Below are 9,823 nucleotides of genomic sequence, written 5' to 3' on the forward strand. Positions count from 1 at the left end.
CTGCACTTTCCAGTGATCAGCTATGTAGGGGACCCCAGCAGATTTTACCACTGATGAAACCATAGACCAGCACAGCCACCAAGGACCCTCTACAGATTTCAATGGTTTTCACCCCACCAATTTTTACATTGGAAGACACCAGCTGTCTAAATGCCTTCCAGCTCCTTCCTTAGTCTCTTTCCCTCCTACCACTCCAGCCCAAGATCTATAAAAGCAGCCAGCCTCTGCCTCTACATCTGCATAAATGAAAATGCCAACTTAGCCCCAAGGGCTAACCTCCATAGTATTGCACGTGCCTGTCGTGAGATCCTGTAGCCACAAGAATGCACACCAACAGCCAGAGCCCCCACAGTTGCTTCTGGATCCCAATCCAGCCCTGTCTCCTATCACTGCCCTGCACTGGTGAACTCAACTGCCCCTAGCCCCTTCAGCTGTGCACCTGTACCCTGTTGACCTGCATACTGTCACCAGCCTTTACTGCTATGCACTTGTTGCAAGATTTTGCAGTTGCACAAGTCCAGGTAAACAGCCAGAGGCCCCACAGCTGCTTGTTTAAGGCCCCACTTTTATCACTGGCTTGCACAGCAGATCTCACCTGCAGCCCTATCATCCGTGAAATTTGCACACCCTGGCACAACTACTGTCATTGGCCTCCACTGCTGTGTGCATTCCCATAGATTCTGTGGCCATAGGAGTATGCTTGCATAGCCAGCAAACATAGATGCCATTGTCCCTGAAGTTGGCCTTGGTCTTTAGTTCTGGCCCTAGCCGTCACCACTGAGTGTATCAGCAACCATCCCCTGCCACTAAAGCACCTGCAGCTGGCTCCCACAGCCAAGTGTGTGCACACAATTGGCTCCAGCCACAACGAGTGCCTGCAATGATCTCCATAACCTTATAGCCACAGTGGACTCCCCACAGTACTCACCAAAGACCACATAGTTGTCAATGCTATCTGTCATCACACATATCATGGGTCTGGAGCTGCCACATATCCCTTCACATGACGCCCTGCACCACTAGACCTTGGGTCACAGCATGCTCTTGGGTACCCCACCCACAGGTGAATATCTTTCTTTACCAAAGTCAGTTCATAAAATCTGGAAGAGGTGATGTCTTTCTCAGATGTGTAGACACCTGTAAAATGCTAAAAGGATCACAAAGAAGCAGGGAAACATGATACCACTAAAGGAATACAGTAAACCTCTAGTACCTGAACACAAAGAAATGGAAATGTGAATTTTCTGACAAAGAATTAAAAATAATTGATTTCAAGATGCTCGAGAGCTACAAGAGAAAACAGATAATTTAATGAGATCAGAAAAACAACATAAAAATAAAATGGAAGTTTAACAAAGAGATAGATAATAAAAAAGAGCCAAGCAGAAATTTTAAAGACTTAAAGAACTAAACTGAAGAGTTCAATAGGGACCAAGTGGAATAAAGAATTAGTGCACTTGAAGACAGATCATTTGAAAATATTCAGAGAGAAAAAAGAATGGAAAGAAATGAAGAAATCCTATGGGATTTGTGGGACTCCATTATGATAAACAATCTATGCATCATTGGAGTTCCAGAAGGAAAAGAGAGGGAGAAAGAGGTAGAAAGCTTATTTGAAGAAATAATGACTGAAACTTCCCAAATCTGGGGAGAAATTTGGAAATCCAAGTCCATGAAGCTAATTTCATGTTTCAATTCAAAACAATCCTCCCAAGACAAATTATAGTAGAACAGTCTAAAATCAAAGACAAAGAGAGAATTATTAAAGCAGCAAGAGAAAAAAGTCTCTCTCATTCAAGAGACTCTCCATAAGGTTATCCATGAATTTCTCAACAGAACCCATGCAGGCCAGGAGAGAGGGGCATGATACATTTAAAGTGTGGAAAGAAAAAAAAATAACTGTCATCAAGAATATCTTACTTGGCAGAAATGAAAGTAAGACAGAGACTTTTTCAAACAAAAAAAAGTTCAGAATTCATCACCAGTCCTCCCTTACAAAAAATGATGAAAAGAATCCATCAAACTGAAACAAAAGGATACTAATTCATAACACGAAAATACAACACATCAGAAAATAATACTCAAGGCAATTCTGTGGAAGTTCAGTGGTTAGGACTTAGCACTTTCACTGCTGTGTGCCTTGGTTCAATTCTTGGTTGGGGAACTAAGAGAACATTCCATCCAACAGCAAGAGAATATTATTCTTCTCCAAAGAACATGGAAGATTTCCCAGGACAAGTCATACGTTAGGCCACAAAACAAATCTTAACAAGTTTAAAAAGGCTAAAAATGCATCAGTTATCATTTCTGACCACAATGGTATGAAACTATAAATAGAAAACAAGAGGAAAACTGGAAAATTCACAAATACATGGAAATTAACACACTCCCGAACAACTAATAGGTAAAAAATGAAATAAAAAAATATCTTGAGACAAATGAAAATGGAGGGGCTTCCCTGGTGGTCCAGTGGTTAAATATCCACCTTGCAATGCAGGAGATACAGGTTTAATTCCTAGTCGGGGAACTAATAAGATCCCATATGCCACAGAGAAAGTAAGCCCATATGCCGCAATTGCTGAGCTTGTGCACAACAAGACAGTTTGTGTGCTGTGGCAAAAGATCTTGCATAATGCAATGAAGAAGATCTTGTGTGCCGTCACTAAGACCTGACACAGCCAAACAAATAACTATTAAAATTTTAAAAGTGAAAATGGAGATATAACACATTAAAACTTACAGAATGCAGCAAATCTGTGGTAAGAGGAAAGTGTATAGTGATACATGCCTACATTAAGAAAAAAAAAAAGATCTCAAGCAAACCACCTAATTTTACACCTCAAGCAATTAGAAAAAGAAAAGCAAACTAAGCCAGAAGTTAGCAGAAAGGAGATAACGAAGATCAGAGTAAAAGTAAATGAAATAGAGAATAGAAAAAAAAAAAAATAGGATCAGTGAAACTAAAAGTTGACTTTTGAAAAGATAAGCAATAAACAAAATTTTTTCTAGATTTATCAAGAAAAAAGAGAGACAGAATTCAAATAAATTATAAATGAAAGAGGAGGCATTGCAATTGATATCACAGAAATAAAAAAGGATCATAAAAGACTATTAAGAACAATTATATGTCAACAAACTGCTGGGCAACCTAGAACAAATGGGTAAATCCCTAGCAACATTCAACCTACCAAAACTGAATCATGAAGAAATAGAAAATCAGAACAACAACAAATAAGGAGTTTGATCAGTAATCAAATCCTACCAATCAAGAAAAATCCAGGTGGCTTCATGGCTGAATACAACAATATATTAAAAGAATGAATCTCATTCCTTCTTAAACTCTTCCAAAAAACTGAAGAGGAAGGAACACTCCTAAATGCATTTTACAAGGCCAGCATTACTTTTTTACCACAGCCAGATAAGGATACTATAAGAAAAGAGAACTATAAGACAATATCCCAGATGAATATAGATGAACTAAATGACAAATTAACTATATGAAAAAGAAATAAAGAAAACAATTCTATTCACAATAGCATCAAAAACAATAAACTACACAGGAATAAATTTAACCAAGGAAGTAAATGGTCTATACATCAGAAATTATTAGATATTCTTGGGCTCCAAAATCACTGCAGATTGTGACTGCATCCATGAAATTAAAAGACACTTGCTCCTTGGAAGAAAAGCTATGACCAACCTAGACAGCATGTTAAAAAGCAGAGACATTACTTTGCTAATAAAGGTCCATCTAGTTAAAGCTATGGTTTTTCCAGAAGTGTGAGAGTTGGAGAAAAAGAAAGCTGAGTGCTGAAGAATTGATGCTTTTGAACTGTGGTGCTGGAGAAGACTCTTGAGACTTCCTTGGACTGCAAGGAGATCCAGTCAGTCCATCCTAAAAGAAATCAGTCCTGAATATTCATTGGAAGGACTGATGCTGAATCTGAAGCTCCAATACTTTGGCCACCTTATACGAAGAACTGACTCATTGGAAAAGACCCCAGTGCTGGAAAAGATTGAAGGCAGGAGGAGAAGGAGGTGACAGAGGATGAGATGGTTGGATGGCATCACTGACTCAATGGGAGCAAGCTTGAGTTTGCTTCCTCCTGGAGTTGGTGATGGTCAGGGAAGCCTGGCATGAGGCAGTCCACGGGATTGCAAAGAATTGGACACAACTGAGTGACTGAACTGAACTGATTGAGGGGAAAACTTGAAGAAGATATAAATAAATGGAAAGATGTCTAATGTCATGGATTAGAAGAGTTAATATTGTTAGTATCCACACTATTCTAAGCCATCTATAGATTCAAAGCAGTCCCTATTAAAATTCCAATATCATTTTTTTTCAGAAATAGGAAAAACAATCCTAAAATTAATTTGCAATCACAAAGACCCCAAATAGGCAAAGCCATTTTGAGAAGTAACAGAGCTTGAGATATCATGCTTCCTGATTTCACATTATATTATGAACCTATGGTAATCAAAACAACATGGTACTCGCATAGGAACATACACATAGACAAATGGAAGAGAACTGAGATCATAGAAATAAACCCACACAAATGTAGTCAACTAATATGCAATAGGGGAAATATATTCTCTTCAATAAATGATGTTGGGAAAATAAGATATTCATACAAAAAAGAATGAAACTGGATCCCTGTCTTACACCATTCACAAAAACTAACCTACAATGGATTAAAGACTTAAACATAAGATGTGAAAATATAAAATTTCTAGAAGGAAACAAGGGAAAGCACATGGGTATAAGTGGTAGCAATGGTTATGGATATGACATTAAAAGTACAAGCAACAAAAGCAAAAATAAATGAGTGGGACTATGATTAGGGAAAACCACTAGACCATTCAGGTATGACCTAAATCAAATCCCTTATGATTATACAGTGGAAGTGAGAAATAGATTTAAGGCACTAGATCTCATAGATAGAGTACCTGATGAACTATGGACAGAGGTTTGTGACATTGTACAGGAGACAGGGATCAAGACCATCCCCATGGAAAAGAAATGCAAAAAAGAAAAATGGCTGTCTCAGGAAGCCTTACAAATAGCTGTGAAAAGAAGAGAAGAGAAAAGCAAAGGAGAAAAGGAAAGATATAAGCATCTGAATGCAGAGTTCCAGAGAATAGCAAGAAGAGATAAGAAAGGCTTCTTGAGCAATCAATGCAAAGAAATAGAGGAAAACAACAGAATGGGGAAGACTAGAGATCTCATCAAGAAAATTAGAGATACCAGGGAATATTTCATGCAAAGATGGGCTCAATAAAGGACAGAAATGGTATGGACCTAACAGAAGTAGAAGATAGTAAGAAGAGATGGCAAGAATACACAGAAGAACTGTACAAAAAAGATCTTTATGACCCGGATAATCACGATGGTGTGATCACTCACCTAGAGCCAGATCCTGGAATGTGAAGTCACGTGGGCCTTAGAAAGCATCACTATGAACAAAGCTAGTGGAGGTGACGGAATTCCAGTTGAGCTATTTCAAATCCTAAAAGATGATGCTGTGAAAGTGCTGCACACAATATGCCAGCACATTTGGAAAACTCAGCAGTGGCCACAGGACTGGAAAACGTCAGTTTTCATTCCAATTCCAAAGAAAGGCAATGCCAAAGAATCCTCAAACTACCGCACAACTGCACTCATCTCACATGCTAGTCAAGTAATGCTCAAAATTCTCCAAGCCAGGCTTCATCAATGCATGAACCGTGAACTTCCAAACGTTCAAACTGGTTTTAGAAAAGGCAGAGGAACCAGAGATCAAATTGCCAACATCTGCTGGATCATGAAAAAAGCAAGAGAGTTCCAGAAAAACATCTATTTCTGCTTTATTGACTATGCCAAAGCCTTTGACTATGTGGATCACAATAAACTGTGGAAAATTCTGAAAGAGATGGGAATACCAGATCACCTGACCTGCCTCTTGAGAAACCTATATGCAGGTCAGGAAGCAGCAGTTAGAACTGGACATGGAACAACAGACTGGTTCCAAATAGGAAAAGGAGTACGTCAAGGCTGTATATTGTCACCCCGCTTATTTAACTTATATGCAGAGTACATCATGAGAAACGCTGGGCTGGAAGAAGCACAAGCTGGAATCAAGATTGCCGGGAGAAGTATCAATAACCTCAGATATGCCGATGACACCACCCTTATGGCAGAAAGTGAAGAGGAACTAAAAAGCCTCTTGATGAAAGTGAAAGAGGAAAGTGAACAAGTTGGCTTAAAGCTCAACATTCAGAAAACGAAGATGATGGCATCTGGTCCCATCACTTCATGGGAAATAGATGGGGAAACAGTGGAAACAGTGTCAGACTTTATTTCTCTGGGCTCCAAAATCACTGCAGATGATGACTGCAGCCATGAAATTAAAAGACGCTTATTCCTTGGAAGAAAAGTTATGACCAACCTAGATAGCATATTCAAAAGCAGAGACATTACTTTGCCAACAAAGGTCCGTCTAGTCAAGGCTATGGTTTTTCCTGTGGTCATGTATGGATGTAAGAGTTGGACTGTGAAGAAAGCTGAGTGCTGAAGAATTGATGCTTTTGAACTGTGGTGTTAGAGAAGACTCTTGAGAGTCCCTTGGACTGCAAGGAGATCCAACCAGTCCATTCTGAAGGAGATCAGCCCTGGAATTTCTTTGGAGGGAATGATGCTGAAGCTAAAACTCCAGTACTTTCTTACCTCATGCGAAGAGTTGACTCACTGGAAAAGACCCTGATGCTGGGAGGAATTGGGGGCAGGAGGAGAAGGGGACGACCGAGGATGAGATGGCTGGATGGCATCAGTGACTCGATGGACGTGAGTCTGAGTGAACTCTGGGAGTTGGTGACGGACAGGGAGGCCTGGCGTGCTGCGATTCATGGGGTCACAAAGAGTCAGACACGACTGAGCGACTGAACTGAACTGAACTGATGATTAGCTAAAAAGCACATCAAAAGAATCAATCAACAAAATGAGAAGGTGACCTAGGAAGGGGAGAAAATATTTATAAACCATATATCTGTTAAGGGGTTAACATCCAAAATACATAAGGAACTTACACTATTCAATAGGGAAAAAACAAATAATCCAATTAGAAAATGGGTAAAGGGTCTGAATACACATTTTGCCAAAGAAAACATACATATGGTCAACAAGTAATGAAAAGGGGCTCAAAATCACTAATCATCACTGAAATGAAAATCAAAATCACAATGTGATACCACCTCACACCTGTTAGAATAGCTATCATAAAAAAAAAAAAAGATAACAGAGACTGGTGAGAATGTGGAGAAAACCTTGGTGATTTGCTGGTGAGAATGAAAATTGGTGCAGCCACTATGTCAAACGGTATGGAAGTTTCTTAAAAACTTGAAAATAGAACTGCATATGATCTGGCATTCCCACTTCTGCATATATAGCCAAAGGAACTGATATCATTATCTTGAAGAGATATCTGCATACTCATGTTCACTGCACCATTACTTACAGTAGCCATGACAAGAAAGGAAACTAAGTGCCCATCAATGGATGAAGGGATAAAGAAAATGTGTGTTACTGTATATATATATATATATATATATATATATATATATATATAAAACTGCATGAAATATTAGTCAGAAAAAGTCTTTCCATTTGTAACAATGTGAATGAATCTAGAAGGCATTATGCTAAGTGAAATAAACAAGACAGAGAAAGACAAATATTATATGATCTCACTTATACTGGAATCTAAAAGTATTGATGTCATAGAAGTAAAGAGCAGATTGATGGTTGTCAGGGAATAAGGGGTAGGGAAAATGTCTGCTAAAGGGTGCAAAGTTTCAACTGTAAGGTGAATACTTTTCAGGGATCTAATGTACAGCATGGTGGCTATAGTTAACAGTACTATATACTTGAAAATTGCTATGAGAGTAAATCTTAAGTGCTCTCACCATAAGATGAACAACAAAAATGGTAATTTTGTGAGATGAAGGATGTGCTAACTAACATTGTGACAAACATTTCACAATAAATACATATATTAAATCATTACTTGTATATGTTATGGTTACACGATGTTTTATGTCAATTACATCACAACGAAGCAGAGGAAAATAAAATTAAGAATTTTAAATAATAAATAAAGTTTACATTGAAAGGCAAAAAATCCAGAGTGACCAATATAATACTGAAGGAGGAGGACAAAGTAGAGAATTGACATTATTCAGATTCAAGACTTAACTATAAAGCCACAGTAATGAAGATGGTGCAATAGTGGCAAAAGAATAGACAAATAGATCAATGGAATAGAATTGAGAGTTCAGAAATAGACCCCCATAAATATAATCAACTCATCTTTTTTTCCTATTTTTAAAAATTTATTTATTTATTTAAAATTTACTTTTTAATTGAAAGATAATTGTTTTACAGAATTTTGTTGTTTTCTGTCAAACCTCAGCCTGAATCAGCCATAGGTATACCTATGTCCCCTCCCTCTTGAACTTCCTCCCCATCTCCTTCCTTTCCCCACCCCTCTAGGTTGATACAGAGCCCCTGTTTGAGTTTCCTGAGGCATACAGCAAATTCCCAGTTGGCTATCTATTTTACATATGGTAATGTAAGTTTCCATGTTACTCTCTCCATACATTTCACCCTTTCCTCCCCTTTCCTCATGTCCTAATCAATTCATCTTTGACAAAGGAGCAAAGATGATGCAGTGGAAAAAATACAGTATCTTCAACAAATGGTGCTGGAACAATTGGATATCCACACACAGAAAAAAAAATTTTAGACACAGATCTTATTTTCTTCAAAAAAAAAATTAACTCAAAATGGATCATAGACCTAAGCATAAAATACAAAGCTTATTATGAAACTCCTAGGTGATAATACAAGAGAGAAGCTAGATGACTTTGGGTAAGATGATACTTTTTTATCAACAGCAACGAAGATACAATTCATGAATGAAATAATTGATAAAGTGGACTCCGGTAAAATTTAAAAACTTCTCTGCAAAAGACAATGCTAGGAGAATCAGAAGACAAGCCACAGACTGGGAGAAAATATTCGCAAAAGACTCATCTGATAAAGGACCGTTATCCAAAAGAACTCTTAAAACTCAACCATTAAGAAAACAACACAGTTTAAAAATGGGCCAAAGACCTTAACAGACTTGTCACCAAAGAAGATACACAATGGCAAATATGCATATGAAAAGACTCTCTACAGCACATGCCATCAGAGAAGTGCAAATTAAAGCATCAACAAGATATCATAACATACTGATTAGAACGGCCAGAATCTGGAACACTTTCAACACCAAATGCTGATGAGGATATGGAGCAACAGGAACTCTCTTACATTGCTGGTGGGAATGCAAAATAGCACTGCCACTTTGGAAGACAGTTTGGCAGTGTCTTACAAAACTAAAAATACCTCTTACCATATGATCCAGCAATCACACTCCTTGGTATTTACTCAAAGGAGTTGAAAACGTATGTCCACACGAAGATCTGCATGGGAATGTTTACAGCAGCTTTATTCATGATTGCCAAAACTTGGAAGCAACCAACATGTCCCTCTGTAGGTGAATGGATAAATAAACTGTGGTCCATCTGGACAGTGAATTATTATTCAGCCCTAAAAAGAAATGAGCCACCACACCATGAAAAGACATGGAAGAAACTTACTTGTGTACTACTAAGTGAGAGAAGCCAGTCTGAAAAGGCTACCTACTGTATGGCTTCAACTACATGACAGTTTGGAAAAGACAAAACTAAAGAAGCATTAAAAAATCACTGGTTTCCAGGAATAAAGGAAGGTGGGAGGGGG

The sequence above is a fragment of the Oryx dammah genome, unplaced genomic scaffold, assembly GCF_014754425.2.
Source record: "Oryx dammah isolate SB20612 unplaced genomic scaffold, SCBI_Odam_1.1 HiC_scaffold_2, whole genome shotgun sequence".
Classification (NCBI taxonomy): Eukaryota; Metazoa; Chordata; class Mammalia; order Artiodactyla; family Bovidae; genus Oryx; species Oryx dammah.